The sequence below is a fragment of the Rattus norvegicus genome, chromosome 2 (assembly GCF_036323735.1).
Source record: "Rattus norvegicus strain BN/NHsdMcwi chromosome 2, GRCr8, whole genome shotgun sequence".
In the NCBI taxonomy this organism is placed as follows: Eukaryota; Metazoa; Chordata; class Mammalia; order Rodentia; family Muridae; genus Rattus; species Rattus norvegicus.
In genome coordinates, this window is record NC_086020.1 from 195223479 (window position 1) to 195245334 (window position 21856).

Consider the following 21856-nt stretch of genomic DNA (forward strand, 5'->3'; position numbering starts at 1 on the left):
ATTGTTTTCCACTGGGTGTCATTTCACTAAAGAATTACTGGATCCCCTAAAGATCGCCCAGTTTTAGGTAACCACACTTGATAACTGCACACAGAACATTCTAGCATCGCTCTTCTTTTGGTTGAATAAAGTTCAAGCAAAGGAAATGCTTGCTCAAAGTGTAGGAGCAGCTCAGAGGGTAGCAGAAACTAAATTGTTTCTGACAGAAAGTAGGGATCACAGTGTTTACACATGCTTCAGTAACAGACTTAAACACAAGCATATGCAAACAAACATCTATCTTCATCTTTTAAAAAGGTTTTTAAAAAACGTTTCTATGTGCAGGTTTGTGCATGAGCACAGGGCCCACGGAGGCCTGAAGAGGGTACTGAAGAGGGTACTGGATCCCTCTGGGCTGGAGTTAGAGCAGCTGTGAACCATTAGATGTAGGTGCATAGATCTGAGTTTGGGTACCCTGCAAGAGCATCAAATGCTCTTAACCACCAACCCATCTCTTCAGCCCTGTAGTCTGCTGTATGGTGTGGGCTGGCCTAAAACTCACTAAGTAGTTTTGTTTACCTTGAATTCTCAACCCTGCTACCTCAGGCTCCAGAGTGCCAGGGGTGAGTCATGCCCAGTTATTCATATGCTTCTAGGCAATGCTAAACTACATTGTTTAAATAGTTCAATTAGCCTGGCTACTTCATCAAACTTAACTTATGACCATTATTTTGTTTTCCTGAGATATGGTCTAAGTAGTTTAGCCTCCTGTGTAGATCAGGCTGGCTTTAAGCCTCTAATGAGCCTTGGCCTTTACTTCCCAAGGCCAGGGTCACAGCAGGTACTACTTGTACGTAGCGATGGCTTTCTTAAAGACATCGTCATTCAATTACATCACATACTTGGACCACATTCACCTCTTCAGCCATTCTCCTTTCTCCCCCAACACTTGTCCCCTTCCTCTCCAATCTAGCTTCTACTCCCATGTCACATGTGTGTGGTCTGAGGTATCTATGGAAAAATCTAAAAGTGAGAAAAGTACTGTAATTTTTGTTTATTGTGCTTGATATGGTGATCTCTAGTTGCATTCATTTATTCTGCAAGTGGAATAGATTTATTCTTCTTTAAGGATGGATAAAATGCCATTTTGCAAAATACACATTTTCTTTACCCCTCAGATGTTAGCAGAAGGATCTCAGCTCATTATTATCTGGCTATTATGAACAGGAGTCCTCTGGGTGCTTACCCAGGAGTGGTGGAACATGGGTTAATTTTAGTTTTCTGAGAAACTGTAATATTGACTTCCATACCTGCAGAGTATATCTCAGTGCCCTGGACCACCTGCAGAGTCTAACTCTTAGGCTATCTTTCTTAGGCTTGTCTCCTTTCCCCTGCCCACCCTCTTCCTTCCCTGTTTCCATACAGGTATGGCTGCCCTTGAATTTGCACAATCTTCCTGCTTCTGCCCCTGAAGTTCTGGAACCACAGGTATGCACTGTCATCACACTTGGCCCTATTACTGGCAGGGGCAATGAAATCTCAGTGCATTTATCTGTCAGCTAAGAATGTCAACTTTTTTTTTTTTTCACATTTACTGGCCATCTGCATTTCTTCATTTACTGACAAGGTTGTTTTACTTTTTGGTCATTTTTACTTACTTTACATATGTTTATCTGTGTGTGTTGTACCTATGTGCACACCTATGTGCCATGGCATACGTATGGAGGTCAGAGAACCACCTGTGGGGTTGGTTCTCATTCCACCCTTTGAACTCCATTAATCCAGCTCAGGGTGCCAGGTTTGAGAGGAAGCTCTCCTTTTACCCTCTGAGCCATCCTGGCAGCCCAGGCTCTTATATATATATATATATTTTTTTTTTTTTGGTTCTTTTTTTCGGAGCTGGGGACTGAACCCAGGGCCCTGCGCTTCCTAGGTAAGCGCTCTACCACTGAGCTAAATCCCCAGCCCCCAGGCTCTTATATTAAAGCCTCATTCTCCAGTCATGGATAACTGGTAAAGTTTTCATCTGGCTCCCTGGCTTTCTCTTTCCTTGATTGTTTCCTTTGTTGCACAAACTTTCGAATTTCATGCCATCCCAGTTGCCAGTTATTTCCTGAGCTAACTAGAGTCCTTTTCAGAAACATCCATATCTTGAAATGCACCCCCACCCACAATGGTTTCAGGTCTTACATTGAGGTCTTCAATCCACCACACTCAACTGATTTCTGTACAGACTATCCAGTCTGCTTAGCACCATTTGCTGAGGAATATGCCTTTTCTCCAATGTATGTCTTTGGCATTAAGGGCCAGAGCTGTGTGGAATTATATCCAGGCGCTCTATCCTGTTTCACTGAGCCACATTTGGAGCTAGTAGCATGCTTCTTTTGTTACTGTGTCTCTACAGTGTAACTTCAGACCTGCAGTATGGGTACACAGTACAGTTTAACTGGAGGTATTGTAACTCCCAGCATTACTCTTCACTCAGGGTTGCTTGGTCTAGGTCTTCTGTAATTCTTTGTTTTTGGGTTGCTTTTCCAATTTATATAATGAGGAATGTTACTGGAGTTTTGATGTGGATTGCACTGATTCTGTAGATTACTTTTGATGAGTGTTATTTTTGTTCTATCAATTCTGCTGACCCATGAACACAGATCTTTCCATCTTCCAGAGACTCCCCCAATTATTCTTCAGGGCTCTAAAGTTCTCACTGTAGAAAGCTTTTACTTCCTGGTTGGTCTCACTCCTTGGCATTTTAATTCTTACTTATTTTTGAAGCTGCTGTGAACAGGGCTGCTCTCCTGAGTCTCTTTTCACAGTGTCTGATGCTGGCACACAGGAAAGGGACTGATTTCTATACTGATTTTGTATTTGGCTGCTTTGCTTGGTGTTTACCAGGTCTAAGAGCTGTTTTCAGCCGATCTAACAAGTTCACATTTCTACAAGGATCTGTTAAACAGCGTGGCTCCTACTCAGTCTCCTGCCTCAGAACACAGGCAGGCGTGCCTAAGAAGCCTCTCCGGCAGAGAGCACGGTTCTAGAGTTTATCGCCTCCAAGGGGGTACGGGATACAAATACTATTTTCCTTCCATTTTTCCTTCTCAAACTGCAACTGTCACAGTTTTTCTTCAAAATGAAGGCAACATGATGAGTTCACGTACTCTCCTTCACTTGAAGAGGCCACCAACTCCTCCAGGGCTACTGTACTGAAGCACAAAGGAGAACACACACAGATGTACACGTCATTGTGTCACCAGAGCATGTTCTAGTGTGGAACCTGGAAATCTTTTACCACAGTAAAATGTCCTTACTGTATGTAACTTTGGCTCTAACTGAACTTCCCCCAGAGTGGATTCCCGCCTCTGGTGGGTCTCACAGTCGTATTAAAGATGTGCCACAAACTACTGTGAAAGTAAGAAAAGGAAAGAAAACAATCCCAACTAGAACCCCCCACAAACTCAATAAAGCTGCCTGCCACTCCCACCTCAGAGCCTATCAGGAACAACAAAGAACACAGCCTTGGCAGCCACAGCGAGGCTGGACTCTTCCTATCTGAGTGACTGGGAGACTTCCTCTTACAGAGGCGTTTCAGGAAGACAGGGCTTTAGAAATCTTTACTTAGATGTCCAGTGCTGTTAAGGCCTAACCTCCTTCCTTGTTTGTTTTGTTTATTTCTGAGATAGGGTCTTACTCTGTGGTCCAGACTAGACTAGCCATGAGCTTACAGCACTCTTCCTGCCTTAGCCTCTCTTGTGCTGAAATCCCAAGTAGAAGCTCAGTGACTCGCCTGGCTCGATGACTTTAAAATTTGTTTTTCTTATCTACTTGTTGCTCTGTGCAGGGGTGGGTATGAGGAATGTGTGTCATGGTGTACTGTGGAGAGCAGATGACAACCTGCAGGAGTCACTTCTCTCCTTTATTAGGTCCCAGGGATTGAACTTAGGTGATCAGGCTTAGACGAGTGATTTTATCCAATGAGCCATCTCACTGGTCCTGATTCAGTCATTATATATGTTAAGAGTCTATCATTTATTTATTTATTTATGTGTGTGTGTGTGTGTGTGTGTGTACATCTGTGAGCGTGTATGTGCACGTGAATACAGGTGCCTATAGAGGCCAGAAGAGAGTGTTAGATCCCCTGAAGCTGGAGTTGTGAGCCACCCTACATGGACGCAGAGAACCAAACTCAGGTTCCATAAAAGCAACTAGTGCTCACTCTCTTTTTCTTTTTTGGGTGGCGGGGCAAGGGGGTGGGTTCAAGACAGGGTTTCTCTGTCCTGGAATTAGTTCTATAGACGAGGCTGGCCTCCAACTCACAGAGATCCACCTGCCTCTGCCTCTTGAGTGTTGGGATTAAAGGCATGAGCCATCACATCAGGCTGTGGAATAGGCATTCTTAACCACTGAGATATCTATCTTCCAGCTCCCTGCTTTAGTAATTAATAAGTTCCATTCATTTTCTATAGTGACTCCAAGGAAGGAGTTAGGAAAACTGCCCCTCTGTAGCTAGGACCACACCCAAAGGCCACAGCACCAGGAGGGAAGCATGGGGATCAAACACCTGGTGAGTCATGCTGGTTTCTAACTTTTTCATTCCCCACCAAGACCAGAGGTAGAGAGGATGTCCTACTATGCTCTTCCTTGCTCCTCCCATGATGCTAAGCAATAACGGGCAGATGGGAAAGGCACTCCCCAAATACCAATAGAGCCGAGAAAAGCAACTGGACACATAAGCACCAAGGCGAGAGGGCAGACACATGCTAAAAACAGCTGTTCACTCCCTTTCTTTTCTCCAACATGTTTAGAGTCTTCAAACATTTTTGTTTAGAGGTTCAAAAGTATGACTAAAAGCAGCGGTACCATCTCAGTAAAACAGAGTGTTACTGAGGAGTGCAGAATGCTGGTCCTCCATTAGACAGGAGCAGTTAGATGGTCTTGAGGAACACATACTTAGCTGCTTTGGCCCTTTGTTTCATGACAGGTAAAAGAAAACAAATTAGGTGCTCTCCAAAGTCCCTCCTAGCTCTGCTCTAAATAAGCATAAAGCCTGGAGGTGAAGTCAGTGCCAGCCTGGCAGGGCCTGGGGTTTACCCTTACTCTACAAATTTGATTATACCCAAATCAAGTCTCTGACCTGTTACATCTCCATCAAAGGATAAAGTTCCTATCATCTTCAGAGTCACTCTAGCCTACACAAGAAAAAAAATCCATTCTTTTATTAACGCTATGAAGAATAATGCTCTTGGGCTGGAAAGATAGCTCACTGGGTAAACTGCTTGTTGTATAAGCATAAGAACCCAACTTCAGATCCTCAGCACCCACATAAAAGGGTGGGGTATGGCAGCAAGAACTTGTAACCCCAGTCAGGACTGGAGAGGGCGAGAAAGGCAGACAGATCTCTAGAGCCCACTAAGCCCTCTACAGCTAAGCTAGCCAACTAGTGAGCACCAGGTTCAGTGAGACACCGTGTCTCAGGAAATACAGTGAAGAACAATAGAGAAAGAAAGGCAGTCTTTGGCCTCTGTGTACACACACACACACACACACACACACACACACACACCACACACACAATCACTTCTACACACAAACTTTAATACCTGGGACATTTTATTAATAATATCAATTCATTTCTCTTACTGTTTATAATGCTATACAAACAGTATACAAGAGGAGGAAAGCCTCAGCTGTGTAACTCAAGGCCAACATATTCTAGTAATCTTTCTTCATAGATATTAAAACTTAGCAATTCTTTGCTAACCTATACTGAATATACTCAATTCCCATTGTAATACTTACAATAAATCTTGTCTGAATTACAGACATATCCAAATTGCATTATGATTTAGCTTGGCAGTGGTGTTCCCGTGGGAGAGTAGAGATGACACTGACCTGATAATTGGTGGCTGCACTTTAGTCCTCAGGTACAAAGTCTTAGAGCTTTCCTTCAGTTGACAGATATTTAAAATGTTGTTGGCATGGTGGAAAAGTGTTCAACACTGCAAAACAAGAAGACATTCATTGTCCATGTGACCATACAATGAAGAATGGGCGAGCCTCATTGGTGTCAACTAGGTCCACAGCTGGTAAAGCCCGATGGCAGGTTGCTAATGACAACAGGAAGATCACCTGGCCTCGGGCTGAAGCTGAATATGTACAAGAAACACCGGGCTCTGACTCCTCTTTTGCAGGGGTAATTAGGGAGGGTGGTAGCTACTGAGAAACTTTTTCATTTTTTTTTTAAGACAGAGCACAGCATGTCCTTAAACTCAAATGATCCTCCTGCCTTAGCCTCCAAGATATGGAAATCATTTCTGATGTCCAGTGCCACTTCAAGGACTATTCTCCCTGAACTGCCAAAAGCCTGTCTACAATAGACAACATGACTCATGTACAACGCCACAACACCACGATGCACCTCAAAACACCAGAACTAGAACGTTCCACCTGCCACATCTGGGTAAGGAAATGTCTGCTCTTACTTCCCGGTAACCTCAGAGACAAACCAACACGTGCCCATCTCTACTGTTTGTAAGGATGACCAAGCACTGCCAGCTTCTATTTTTCCCATGTCTACATGGTAAATGTTGGCTTATAAACAAATACTTTTGCTTATATTTTTCCAATAGTATTAAGCTAAAATAATAATAAAAAACAACCCCCCCCCACACACAACATGAAAGATGTGAAATTGACAGAGAAAAGAAGGAGGCATGGGGAAAAAAGTGGGGCGAAGGGTAGGGAGGAAGGCTTGCTCAGAACACAATATACATGTATGAAAACTGCAAAGAATGAAATAGCAAAAACAAAAGAAAAAAAGGAAGTGGGGCTTTAACTCTATTCCAATTTATTTACCAAGTCAACAGTTAAACTCTGGATCTCCCAGTTTAGGAGAGGAAGTGTGGGTCCATCACACAGTCAAGAGTAAATGACCAACAGCATGCAGGCTAACCACTAAATAAGCAATTCCAGCAATTTCTGTCAGCACACGGGCAGAACTATACAGCTCAAGGTTTTCAGGAAAAGGCTGCTCTTAATCTACAATCAATATCAGAGCCATCGCTGCCAGGTTTGGGCACGACACTCCACACTGCAGGCTAGACTCCTGTTTTCTGAGTGAGCTGTTACTTGCCACTGACAGCATCCATTAAGTGACTTTAAGACCAGATGCCAGCTTACTCTTTCCAGTAGAACCCTCCAAGACCCTGTTGGCCACAGAGTTTACACTCAGACACTTCTGTATAAGGAATGTTACAGTCTATAAATCTGAAAGAAAAACCACGTGTGAACAAGCTGTCTGGGTATGTTCTCATCGCCAGCTGACAGTGCTTTAAACTTTAGAGGTTTCTTTCCTTTTCTTTTTTTCCTCTGTGTAGCCTTGGCTGGCATTGAACTCACAGAGATCTGGCTGCCTCTCCCTCCCAAGTGCTGGGATTGAAGTACACATTATTATCACCTGATCAATTTTCTTAATAAAAATACATATAAACACATACAACAAAAATATCACATGTATTCCAAGGCCCTGAAACACTGAGGCCATGTAAAGGCTAAGCATGAGGAGTTTTTCCCATCATGGTCTGTGACTCCAGACAAGCGAGCACACCATTTAGTCAGTCACAGCCTCCTCCCCCACTTCTCCAGCTGACAGCAGGAGACTGAGTCTTCACTAAAACCACACGTCTCCCTGCCCCCTTCACCCCACCACCTCGTTTTGTCTATCTTTTGAGGCACTTTTACTATGCAGTCTTGGCTGGCCTGGAATAGTCTTGAACTCAGAAATCCACCTGCCTCTGCCTTCTGAATGCAAGAAGCCCTCTTTTTATTTTCTTTTTGAGAAAGATTTTGCTATGTAGTCCAGGCTGGCCTTTAATTTATCCCTCTGCTTCAATCCCTCAAGTACTGATCTTACAGGTGTAATCTACCATGCCTGGCCTAAACGTGGCAACAATCGGAGAGGTTACGGGTATGAAGCAGGGACATACACATAGGCCACACCCCTCCCCTCGTGCACAAGGCCTCAGCACCTCCCTAACTACCTGGCTGATTCAGCTTGGAAAATGTGTTGCTGTACCCACTCACTTGTTCTCAGCCTTCCCATCTCTGAATTAACACCCAAGCTCCTTGCACTCTGGTCCTCACTGTGCTTCTTGTTTCTCAACAAAGCCTGTGCCCTGGAACTGAACTAATCCTGCAGGACAGCAGGCACGGCTGTGTTTTTACCAGAGACAAGGTGGCAGAAAAGAAAACACCCCAGACAGTTTCTACAGGGTGGGGTGGGGCAGGGCGGGGCAGGACGGAGAGCAGGTAAAGTGTTTGAGTCTAGTATCTGGGTGTGAGTATCTGGGTGCAAGTGAAGTAGTCAGTAATAAGGAACATGGAGAAAAAAAACCCAACAGTTTAGATGAGTGTTAGTTCCTAACAGGGTAGCCTCAAAAACAAAAACAAAAATCCCATTTAAAAAGTCAACTCAATTTTAAAAATTCAGTCATTTGACTATGAGATCATTTTATTACACACTCAGATACTGAACTTAAGTAGCTCATACTTGGGCTAAAACTGTCTCACAGGCCATTCAGTGAGGTCTTAGAATCAGTAATTAAATATGACCAGAAAAATAAACTGAATTTGCTCCAAACATGTAGCCTGACATAAATCTGGATAAAACCAATATGGGTCAGTAACTTAAAACTCAGAGATAGTACACAAAATAGGTATTTTGCCATCTGTTGACATGATCTTAAAAACCCAGTATACACCCGGGCATGTTGGTACACATCGATTATCCTAACGCTTGAGGTGGGAGGCAGGAGGATTAGAAGTTCAAAGCCAGCCTGGACATAAATACCTAGTGGATTCAAGGCTGTCTGGGTTATATGAGGCCTTTACTAAGAAACAACAACAATAAAAACAAAACCAGACCAAGTCAAATGAAAGAAAACCAGTATACGTGAGATATTAAGAAAATAAACAGGGACCACTGTGCTTAAAGTCACTAAGTCTAAATATGGAGACAGACGCACTGTTGCAAATGAATCCGGGGCTCCTTCTTAGGAGGTGGAAAGTACTAGACTATCTCAAAAGGTTAAATACCCTCCATCCCCTGGTACTTCTGGGCTCAGCAGGGCTGCTTGTCTGTCTGTGGTAAGACAGCGACAGTGTTGCTCCAAATGGTCTCATGGATCAGGCCAGGGAAGAAAACCATGCCAACATGCTGTAACAAAATGATTTTCTGATTTTAAAATGCAGTTTTTAGCCAAGTGTGCTGGTGGGAGACTAAGGCAAAGGGGGTTCAGGAGAAGCCAGCTGCACAGCACGGTAATACTCGGGGGAAATCCCGTTTTACTACATTTCTTAAAAAATCCTAAAGTCGGGGTTGAGGATTTAGCTCAGTGGTAGAGTGCTTGCCTAGCAAGCGCAAGGTCCTCAGCTCCGGAAAAAAAAAAAAAATCCTAAAGTCAAGGTACAAAACACAATTTAATTTTATGGAATTTTATAATATTAAGTAATATAAATTTAATTAGCAATACTTTAAATCAAGCTTTTCCCAGCTGAAGATACTAAAACTATTTACATTTCTATCATATATGTTAATGGCTGAGCCCTTACCCAAGTTCATGTAGAATCTTAATTCCTAGAATTTCAGAATGTGACTGACTCTGAAGACACACGCAGAGCCCTAACCCATCTTCTTTCCTGGCAGTTTTGGTGACTGAACCCAGGGCCTTGAACTTGTTAGGCAAGGCCTAACAAACTCTGAACTAACTCCCAGGCCCCACTTTTCAGAGGCAATTAAGTTAAAATGAGATCATCACACAACGTGCAGAGTGAGAGACTTGGGAGTACTCAGTCATAAATGAGATGTCTATCAAACTTCTCCCCTCAAGGCTCGAGGATCTAGTGTGAGAGAGGAAGTAGGAAGGCCAGAGGTGGCGAGTGAGTGACTCCAAGCAAACAGGGTCATCTGGATCCAGCACTGATGAGTGCAAGATCTACTGGACTATGAGAGCGCCCTCAAAACCTGCATCGGTTCAACAGGACAAGAGTCCAGCATGGAGAAAGGAGGGTGGACACAGGACTGAGAGGTCAGACTCACTTGTGAAGACAAGGACTCACTCCTAACTTTCTCAGCTATTAGCAATGGATATCAGGTGGGACAAGGAAAATCGGGTTTCTCTAACCCAGTGGCTAGATCACAGGGTAGGCCCAGTGCCCAAGAGAAGTTGGCCAATATAAAATGGACTCCATGTTGTTTTTGTTTTTTTCTTATTGAGTTTATTTTTGTTTTGTTTTTCAAGGTGATTCTTATTTTTTTGGAGAGAAGAGAGAATGAACAAGAAGTTAGATGGTAGAAGGTAGGAAAGGGAAACAATATGATCAAAATACATGTAAAAAAGCTTAATAAAAACTTGGTAATAAGACTGGTGTTCTTATGAGAGAAAATAAGAATAGAGACCAGTCAGGGAAAGTGCAAGGTGAGAATCTGATCAGAACAATGCTCTAAGCTTTGAGCCAAAGATAACAATATGTGAAAAAATAATCTTTTTATTTAAACCACCCATTTAAACTGTGGTGGCTACTTACTTCTGTTTGTTTCCTGTGTCCTGGTTGACCTGGAGTTTGCTATGTAAAGTAGGCTGACTTCAAACTTACAACCTTCCTGCTCTGCTCCCAAGTGCTGGGGCTACAACTGTGTCACTAGACCCTGCTTTCTATTCTTATTGGGGGAGGGGTGTTATTTATATATATTTTATGTACACAGGTGCTTTGTCTGCATGTGTGTCTGCACACCAGAAGAGGGCATCAGATTGTGTGCTGCCATGAGGGGCTCCTAAATGTTAAGTCATCTCTCCAGCACCACTTTCTCCTCTTAGAGTACACCTGAAGAACTAGATCTGAGCTTCCCCTAGCATGGGAGGACGTACGGTTAACGCACCCTTCCTCCCATGGCTGTACCTTTTTCCCTAGTCATGCAGTAAAGAGCATTACAATAAAAAGAATGGTTTGGAAAAACGGTTTAGAGATTGGGCATTTCAGGACCCTGTGAATTATCCTGAAAGACATCTGACTCATGCACAAAGGGAAAATAACAATGGTGCTGACGACCAATACATCTATTTACCTAGTCCTGAGGGCACCTCTAGGGTCCAGCTCTGCAGATACTTCTTCAAGGTCAGCACTGAAGCCCTGGGGTACTGAGTTCAAGGCAGATTCAAGGACCCCAGACTCAGTAGGCTCACAGTAAAAAAGCTTATTGTGAAAACAAAAACATTCATCACCAGCACGTCAGCCCTCTACAGCATAACTTTCTAAGATTTCAAACAAGAAGGAGAAAAAGATAAGCATTTATTGAGCTAAACAGGGATATATGCCAGGCATTTCTAAGTGCTTGACATACGGTATCACAATCGTAACGGCAAAGCGGAGGCACAGTGGCTGAACGACTTGCTTAAACAGTCCTGTAGCTAGTATGTGGAAGAAACTGAATTTGAACCTAGAAAATTTGACTCCAGAGGCTTCCTTGGAAATTACTGCTCATGGACCTCACTTTACCAGCCTTAGGCGATGGAACAACCTCAGAAATAATCTAGTTTGGCTTCTTTTACAGATGAGGATTGCATGAGCACAGTTATCGAGAACCAGGTCAAGCACCGAGCACTTAAAATTTGTATTCCTTCCTTCCTTCCATTCACCTACCCACCCATTTCTGTGTGTGTGCATGTGTGCACATGCCATGGTTTTTGTATAGAGTTCAGAAGACCACTTGCCAGAGCTGGTTCTCTCCTTTTATCATGTGGTACCCAGGACTGAATACAGGCCATCAGACTTGGCAGGAAATGTCCCTAACCACTGAACCATTCTGCTGGCTCCACCTCTCATTTCTAAAATCTAGTCTAACTTGATGTTTCAGACACCGTGATCAAGCTTTGGTTTGGTGGGGTCCTTGGGGTCTTCTGTGTATGTATCTATTCATCTCCCTCTCATTCTCTCTCATATGTTGTCAGCAAGATTTACATGTGTACTGAAGAACACTGGAAGCAGCCTTATGCCCATAAACAAGCAAGTATCTCTTCCTCTGTATAAGAATTCCAGGCAGAACTATTGAAAAAACTGCTCTGTTAACCAGGCACAGTGGGGTATATCTGTAATCCCAGCACTCAGGAGCCCGAGGCAGAAGATTACCACAGGTTCAAGGCAAGCCAGGACTACCCAGTAAGACTTAGCTTCAGAAAGACAACCATGTCTGTCTACCTGAATATCTGACTACACCCTTTCACTATTCTTATCGACATAAGACCACACCAGAAGAACCACATAGTTTTAGCTTCTGGAATGGGTATGAATGAAAATTAGTAATAGTTTTTAAAAACATTTTTCATTGAAATGTTAAGAGATGACATATATCTTTAAACACCAGATTATCAGAAGTTTGAGCTAATTTGGTACCTGATAGTTAGTTTAAATGAAATCAGATTTAAGCCTAACATAGCTGTCTATCTTTCAATCTTACCCACTGAGTCCCAGAAAACTCTGCTTTTCTGAAACAAAACCAGAGCAAGGGAACAATGGATGTGTAGGCTGGTTTTATTTCCAGTAAAATGCTTCATGGGTCACAATTCTTGAGGCTGCCTGAATGGAAAAACTCTTCGACTGCTGCGCTGGATGAAGGCACTGGCTCCATAGGGACTGCACAGATGAACTCCCAGTCTAGAGGACTAACCGAAGAGCCAGGACGATCTGGGTCTAAACTATGCTACAGCCTTTTTCCTGATCTGCAAAAACCTGCACACAAGCCTCGAAGGCAGTGGTTCTCCACGCTCCTAATGCTGTGACCTTTAAACATAATTCTTCATGTCGTGGTGACCCCCAGCCATAAAATGATTTCTTTGCTACTTCATAACTATAATTTTGGTAGTTATGAATATAAATATGAATATAAGTATGAATATAAATATCTGTTTTTCAATGGTCTTAGGCAGTTCCTGTGAAAGGGTAGTTTGACCCCCAAAGGGTTAAGCCCACAGGCTGAGAAACACTGCTCTAACTTAAGTATAGCTTTAACAGTTTGTTGTCAGCTGCATACTTCCAACAAACAGAAATGTCCTCTGCTCCAGGTCCCTCAGGGGAACCAGTCTCCTGGGACACTGACACCTGAGCTGTAGATCCCCGCCTATAAACGGCGTGACATATTCTAGCAGGTTGCCGTGGACGTCAGCTCTCACTTGCATCCCCGAGGAGCAGCCATCTGAGTCCACCCAAGGTGGATTTTCATCATTTGTTGTTTATGCTCCTTTCCCATGGAGCATCGCTGTCTACACTCATATGTCTGACTTACAAGTCAAACAAATTACTCCCTCTTGATCCCAACCCAGCGGGTTGACCTGATCCAAGGGCAAGATGGCATCTCCGGTTCCCTAAAAAGTCGCTTTACGGATAAGGATACTCTTCTGCCTGGATCAGCCCTTTGTGCCTTTTGCAACAAAAATGAAAGGCAAAAGTATGTCTCTGCTTCTAGTGAAAAATTTTTTTACAGCTTTTCATCAAGTTACAACTTTTTTATTTTTTTTTTTTTTGGAGCTGGGGACCAAACCCAGGGCCTTGCGCATGCTAGGCAAGCGCTCTACCCTGAGCTAAATCCCCAACCCCACAACTTTTAACTTGCAATAGGGTTACTAAAAATACACAGCTAATGCTGACATCAGACATGCAACAGAAATGAACACAGCTCCGAACTCAGGAGCCGCTATCCCACTCTAGTCTATCAATTTATCCATTTACACATCTGCTTAGCTGCTTCACAAGATACAGAATTCTGTGAACAGCTATTCTGTCTGGCAGAAAGAGGAGGAGGAAGTGGGAGGGATTTACTTACAGTAACTTGGAGACTGATTCCATTTAGGGGGTAAATAGGGGAAATAATCCAAACTCAGCAGAGGTTTGGAGACTCAGTGACAAATGACAATGTGGTCAATAGAAACAAGGATGTTAGAACAGGAACTGGCTTTAGTGGGAAATGATGACTTCGAGAGGAGACAGGCTGAGTAAGAACTAAGTACCCCCAAGAGGAACCTGTGGGAGTCAGCTAGCAAGCATGCTGAGAGCCAAGGGCTCAGGACGTGGGATCTTAGAAAAAACTACTTTGGTGTCTCCCATCTATAGAAGTGGGGTAAGGCTGATGTACAGGCCTGGAGTTGTACCCTTTAACACTAGACCACTTAAAACAGACTACAGCCTGGCCTGGTAGCACAGACCCATGATCCCAGCTACCTGGGAGTCTGAGGCAGGAGGATCTCAATTTCAAGGGTTGTCTGGACTACAGAGTGAGTTCAAACTTGGGCAATTATTTAGTGAGACCCAGGCTCAGTTTTTTTTTAAAAAAAAAAAGGAAAAAGGAAAGAAAAAGGCACATCGTCCCTCACAGCCTGCACTCTCCTCCCACTTCCCCATCATTTTCTATGTCCTCCTTTCCTTAGTGTCTGTAATCCCTATCACCTTTTTCCTTTTCTCATGTGTCTGTCTCTGTGTGTATGAGAGACATGTTTGGATGTGTGCAAACGTGTGTGCATGTGGAGGCCAAATGCCAGCAGCAGGTATCTCCTAAATCACCCTTCACCTCATATTTGAGACAGTCTGTCATGGAATCTGGAACTTCATGGCTGGCAAGGCTAGCTGGTCACATGCCCCAGGGATCCTCTGGTCTCTGGTTCCCTAGTGCTGAGCCCACAGGCTTGCAGCTGCACTGGCTGTTTGTGAGGGTGCTGCAGAGCAAAACTCTGGTCTTCACACTTATGCAATCAGCACCGACTAACGGAGCCAACTCCCTAGTCCCTTGTGCCTTGTTAGAGCAATATATCCTCGACACCCCTACCCAGTCTCCTAGACTCCACACATGGTCCCACGCATTTAAATGCTCACTAGGCTCAGAGTCAGGAGTCTAAGTTTTTGTGTTCACTAATTTTCCTTTCTCCTTCCTATTAAATGTATGAACACTTAGGGGTTGTCTTCTTTGTGGCTGTAAAGTCGGGATCCTTTTAGCAGCAAAGACATGTTGAGATAGAATGCATCGATGCACTTGATACACTGAGTTTGGATAGACTTTGCCTTCTTTACTCCAAAGCTACGACATGAAGTCCTTGTCTTCAGTCCCCAAACCCTTGCCGCCCTCCACATCCATTCTCAATTCCCCATCCTTATTTCTTCCCCGTCCATTCTTGATTGGTCTTCAACTTATTCCTTTCTTTTACACTAGTAGGGAAGGTAGTCTTCAAAAGTAAGAAAAAAATGCTTTAAATCAAAATTATCATCAAAAATGTCTTAAGTCTTATAGAAGATAATATAGCAAGCACAGAACACACAAAACCATTTTTAAGTTGCAGGATGGCAGCATTTGGAGTGGAACAACTGGTAATTTGAATCTCTTGCCTTTTTACACACACACACACACACACACACACACACACGCACACACACGCACACAAACACACACACGCACAAACGAGATCTGAATGCACAACTACATGTTATCAAAAAAAAAAATCATTGACTCAGATGTGCTATATGATGACCTGTGTAACTGTTTCCCTCCATTTAGGGACCTCAGCTATCCAGATTTGTCTTATTTTATTATGTATATGAATGGTTTGCCTACAGTGTACCTAAGTGCTAGTAGAAGTCAGAAGGTTGGAACCTCTGGAACTGCAGTTAAGGATGGCTACGAGCCTCCATGTGGATCCTAGGACTGAAGCTGGGTCCTCTGTAAGAGCAACACTGAGTGTCTCTCCAGCCCAAACCATAGCTATTTACAGACAAATCTAAAACAAAACCAACCAACAAACACTACTTCACTTTTGCTAAAGTTGACTTTTTTCTTCTTTCTCTCTTTCATTTGGACTAAGGTGGTCTGGAAGGACAGTCTCTTGCCTCACCTCTACAGAGCATAAAGGGGTGAGCACATGAACTTCCATAACCCACATGCCAAGTGCTAATAACAACGTCAATGGCTGTTGATGACTGTTTCCTAGGACGCACCTTGCTTAGTAGACTATACAAATATGCACACAGTAGGTTCAAACAATGTTTAAAACCAGAAAAGTCTTCTGTTTCTAGCTCACGACTGAGGGGCTTTGAACTAGAAATAGCCTCTCTTCACCTCACACCACTAAACAGTGCAATGGCAGCCTCTAAGAAACACCAAAGAACAACCGAGTGTTGAATTCTTCTAAGAAAACTAACTGGTAGCCTCATCCATGTGATTCTGATCAGATTCTGAACAGATCTATAACAAACCAAGGATATGGCGCTCCCTACGAGTGTCTGAATGATTACTGTAGGGACCTGTGATGTCCTGTGCACTGTTAATACCACTAGGGCTAAACCAAAGCACAGAATTGGGGGTTGGAGGGTATGGCTCAGGTGGAAGGTTTGACGTTCAAGCCTTTCAAGCCCCACCCAGCACAGGGTTAAGAGAAAAGCACAAAACAAAGCCTCCCAAAAACCTTAAAGGAGACCAGTTGTCTTAGTTAGGGTTTCTATTGATATAATAAAACACCACAATCCAAAACAACTTGGGGAGGAAAGAAAGGGTTTATTTCATCTTACAACTCTCAGGTCACTCCAGCACTGAGGCAGGAACTCAAGGTAGGAACCTGGACTGAGAAAATGAGGCGGAAGCCATGGAGGATCAGGAACACCACTTACTGGCTTGCTCAGCCAGCTTTCTTATAGCACTCAGGCCCAAGCCTAAGGGGAGCACCGCCCAGAGTGGGCTGGGCACTCTCAACAACCACCACTAATCAAGAACACGCCCTACTGGCTTGCCCATGGGCCAATCAGATAGGGACATTTTCTCAACTGAAGTTTCCCTCTTCCCAGATGCCTCTAGCGTGTATGAAGTTGACATAAAACTAGCCGGCACACTAGGGTCAAATCAAATACTCAGAAATTACAATAAAAATTAACCAACAGTTCCTAGAGTGTTCTCCAGAACTCACCCCACCTCCACTAGGTCAGATTCTTATACATATATATCTGGCTCAGAATTCATGACAGTAAACATATATATATATATAAAACCTATCCAGAGATATTTTCTCATAGGAAAGTCAATATTTTAGCCACTTCAGATATTGCAATTTCCTATCATGTCAGATAAGGAAAAATCAAATTACACAAAGACAAGAAGGCGGATGGTTTAACAAGATGTGCCATACTTTATCAGTTTGTTATCTGTCTTGTTTGACTCTTATGTGAGAGCTTTAAACTAAATTCAGTGTTCCTATTAGGCACCGTGGAAGCTACAAGAACTTTTTGCAGTCAAAGAATAATTTAATGAAATGCACTAAACCCACACACACAAACTGTCTGCACACAATGCTTTTTTCATTTAACATGACCAAAAATGACAGTGAAAAGGTTATCGGAAAGAATTCTATCAGAGTTGAACATCATAGTACACGCTGTAATCCCAACAGGAGGGGAAGCCATCCTGGGCTACACAGTTTTCAGAAGCATAAGGAGACACAGTAGCACTCTTGATGAAACAAAACAAAACCAGCCCTCCAGATCAAAGGTATATTAAGCAGCTCTTGTTTATTGTGCCAAAACATCAGTGGCTTTATTCTGCTTTTCCTCTGTTTGTCAGGGCCCTGGAAATCACTACTCCTTAGGTTTCCCGACGTCTCCTACCTGGATTTATTTCCTGTTCTCCACTCATGTAATAAGATACATCTTTTGGGGGTTTCCTATTCTACTTCTAGTTTTTTTTTTTAAACCCCTGATGCTATTTCTGGGATAATGGATCTCTCCTTCCTATGGCAATAAACTTTGTGTTTGCAGGAGAGACCCTGTATACAGTTTCTTCTTTGTGCTTCCTTTCTCTAGGTGTCTGGAAACAATCACAGAGCCCTAGAGTGGCTCTGGAACCTGACTATTCAAAACTAATTACCTTCAGGAAGTCTACTCAGGAAGGCTACAGACAACAGCCACTACAATCGCCCTCTGTGACTGCAACTCTGCACCTCACATCTGTCGGCTATAAATAACCAACAGTAAAATGAACTCGGGATCAAAATTTAAAATGCCAAAAATATAGAAAAATTAATAGGTGGTACTGCTAGCCACAGCTGATGGTTAGAGATTCGATGACATTAACATCGGGACAGTCAACAAGGCTCTTGTTCTGAAATTGAAAACTACCTTTTATTTTAATGCTTTAAATTTTGGTTGATGATGCGGGCACGCCAGACAGAATCATATCACATGTAGATACGTTTTCTTTGAGATAAAATCTCATTATAAAACAGGGGTGAGATAGTACTCAGAGGCCACAGGACCAGATTAATTATAAACCTAGCCAACTGAACCTGAATTTTGTTCAAATACTTCCTGTCTTTTGTTTCAACCTGCCGTACACCTTCAAGGTTAACTGCAGTCTCCCGGAGCAACGGACCAGCCCACTACAAACTGAGAGATGGGGATTCCTACTGCAAAGGCATTTACTGACTTCTCCACACCGTTTCATTTGAAAATATGGTATTAATAACTGACTGTCAAACAATACACACTGCATTCCTACCCACACAAGGCTAACTCTGCTGAAAGCTAACACACCCACCTTGCTATGAAATATGCGGATGCTTTCCTATTAAGTTCTCAGGGAAGAAACCGGGTAGAAAGCAAAACTGAAAGGCAACTCAAACCTAAAAATCCCCCAAAAGCTGGCTTCTCCCACAAGAAAAATAAAGGGCGAGGAAGGTACAAAGGGCGAAGGGAAGAAGGTAATACATGATTTAAGCCGGGGAGCTCTCAACACTCAACAAGACAACACAGGATCTGGGGGGACCGTAGGAGCAATCAGAGGCTGGGGGATGGGAAGAGCTAAAGAGGGGAGAAGGCCGCTCTGACTGTTGGAGGTGTCTGTCTGGGTCTCGTCTTTTTTTTCCCTCCTCCTCGCCCATCCCTCATAAGAACAACGCTGTTTTTTTTTTTTTTAGATCTTATACAGCACCCTAGTTCTGGACCCAGACTTGCCAGCAGGGGCAGGTGTGGGAAGGGATGCCTGGACTTGCGGGGGTCCAATATAGGGGTGGGGGCTGCAGCTTAGAAACTGCACCCACCAGTCCCTCTCCGAGGCTAGGGCTGGGCAAAAGGCGACATGGAGTGAGACAGGTCAGGGGGAGACCCCTGCTAAAGGGCGGAGGCTGGCGAGAGACAATGAACAGTCGCGAGGACCCTGGAGGATGCCGCGACGCCTCCTCGGGGAATCCCGGGATCTGGAGGCGGCGGCCCCGCCCCCTAAGGGACCATCCCTACCCCGACAGGGACTGCTGCTGAAAGCCATACACGCTCCGGGCCGGGAGGCTCTCTCGGAGACCCGGCCACCCAGCACCGCAGAGCCCGGACCCCGCGCTCCGTACCTGGCCTCGGCGCTCCGGGATCCTTCCCCGCCGCCGCCTCCGCCGCCCGCTCCCCATCCCCAGCCTCCCAGGACCCGCCCCCTCATCCGCCGGCAGTGACCGGCAGATACCATAGCCAATTATAGTCTTGCCCTTGCGGCTCTGCAACCAATCCTCGCCGCCTGAAGGCTGGGCTTCTCCAAAGTCATCCCGGCTCCTCCTGGGGCTGCAAGATCCCTTTTGTTTGGGAGAGCCAGGCTGGGATTGAGCTGGCGTCACTTCCGGGAGGAAGTACCACCTCTGGTCGGCTGGAGTCTGGGTTCGCTCTGCTCTCCGCCTGGGCTCTGCAACTTTTCAGGATCCTGAGAACACCTTTTGGTGGCTTAATTTGGGGTTTATCCAAAATGTGAATAAAAGAAGTGAGTTTTAGCGTTTGTTTTAGAATTAGTTATTGAAAACCTAGTAACGTGTCTTCTTTGCTTCTCTCACTTTCTCTCTCTCTCTCTCTCTCTCTGCACTGACTTTTGGGTGTGGTGCTGGAAAGCAAGGGCACAAGACCATCTCCTTTAACACATCACACTGGGTACACAAAGGGAGACTCTGGGGTTGAACAGACAGGACAGCACCCGGTAGAGGAGGGCATAACCCCTGCCGACCTTCCTTTCAGGGCGAAGCCAAATAATTGCAAACTTACGCGCAGTTTTCCCACACTGTGCTTGCCTTTCATGAATGTGGGGCCCTCTTTTATATGTTTGGGCCCCGTCATACTGTGGGGAATGCGTTTTTAACGAAGCCAAAACAAAACAGTTGGATGAGGGGGAATGACTGTCCTTGTGAACACAGGAATGCAGATCTTAGTGATAAAAACAAGACCGGATAACCTGGAGGGAAGAGAACGCACTCTACCGTAGCCTGCACTTCAGCTCACAAGTGATTGACCACATTGTTTTAAAGAATTTGTAACAAGTACATGTAAGAAAACAAGTATTTAAGTGCACAAGTAACATGCTACTCTGAATACATTATTCCTAATCCTCACAATTATCAGCAGGAGAATATTAGGAATTTAATACTCTCTCTGCCTGTGGTTCTCAACCTGTGGGTTACAACCCCTCGGATAACCTTTATCTGTAAAAAAAAAAAAATACCTACATTACAATTTATAACAGCAAAATTACAGCTGTGAGTAGCAGCGAAATTATGGTTGAGCACCACAACGTGAGAAACTATATTAAAGGACAGCAGCACTAGGAAGGTTGAGAACCACTGCCCTAGGCAAACACAGTCCTCGAGACAGGTGCAGTTTACAGTCTGGGTAGAGAGATGCCCAGCCTGAGTAATCATGGTTTAGAGGAAGTAAAACAGTATTTCCTGTCAACACAGTGTTATGTTCATCCATATAATATCCGTGTCAGTGCTGTCATACCCTGTATAGTGGACATCACCGTGAGTGATTATGACGAGTCAAAGAAACCAAGAGATCCAACTGAAGGTTATAGAATTAATAACTGGAAAAGAAAGATTACAAGACTAACTCCAATCTGTGCCATAGTCTGCTAGCCGGCCACCCGTTCCCACGGGGGACCTGTTCAGAGGAAAGATAGTGATTAACGCAGCAGCAGAGCGAAGCCAATAACTCGGTACTCTCCCCTAGCCATTGCTGGCTTGAAGACAGCATGCGGAGATGCTCCAGTACAGCCCAGGTGCTTTGGGAACAGTGACCTAGAGCAAGAAGAATTTTGCAAAGATATCACGCTCTGTATTCAGAAAGACAGTCTGGTTGGATAGGGTGTGCACACCTGTAAATCCCATCATCTGGGAGGTGGAGGCAGAGGAGAGCCAGGAATTCAAGATCTTTCTTGGCTACACAGTGTTGCAGACCACCACGGGCTACAGGAGACCTCTCAGAATAGAACACAATGTCCGAAATGATTGAAAGACACAGGATTAGGTACAGGGATAGTACCACGGGGGGGGGGGTGGGGGGGGAAGGGGGTTGAAAAGAATCCATTTCCTCCTTCCTTTGCTTTGCCTGTGGGCATGCAGGGAGGAAGTGTCTCATTGCCAGACAATGAGGCAGATGTGGGACAACAGGCTATTTTTCTGCTGGATTCTGACTCACTCCAAGGTTTGCTCCAATGAATCAGCTCACCCAGCCTTCCTCTCCCTCCCTTTGTAGCTATTAATCTACCACCACCCATTCTACTCCAAAGCTGACCTAATGGAAACAGTACCATGTGACCCACATCCTTTACAGCACTGAGCAGTTCCCAACTCTCGGTTCCTTTAAGCCAGTTCCTGAGCAAGTGTAGAAAGGCTCAACAGGATGAAATCATCCTTGCCTTGTAAGACTCAGAGTCCTGAGAATGTTAAGATGGCTTTCAACTTGTCACCCGTGAGGTAGTGTGAACAGGCAGGGCTTCTGAGCCTTTCATAACCTTCAGCCTTCAATAGTGGCAGTGAGTTCTGGAACTGTGTGATTTAAT

At 44.2% G+C, this 21856-nt stretch overlaps 1 protein-coding gene across 4 annotated transcripts in view; it reads right to left on the reverse strand.

Moving 5' to 3' along the window:
• The window catches only part of Cttnbp2nl (CTTNBP2 N-terminal like), a 48475-nt gene extending 27161 nt beyond the window's left edge, over positions 1-21314 (reverse strand). Inside the window, exons 1-2 of one of the 4 annotated variants that reach the window (XM_063281915.1) lie at positions 21170-21314; positions 5869-5975 (exon numbers count right to left, since the gene is read on the reverse strand). The gene's annotated coding sequence lies outside the window, so the exon portion shown is untranslated. Of the gene's footprint in view, positions 1-5868; positions 5976-18589; positions 18727-19391; positions 19426-19501; positions 20546-21169 lie in introns of those variants that run through there. The other 3 variants (XM_063281913.1, NM_001107712.2, XM_063281914.1) reach the window with 3 other exon arrangements.
• Between the last annotated feature and the right edge of the window lie 542 nt (positions 21315-21856).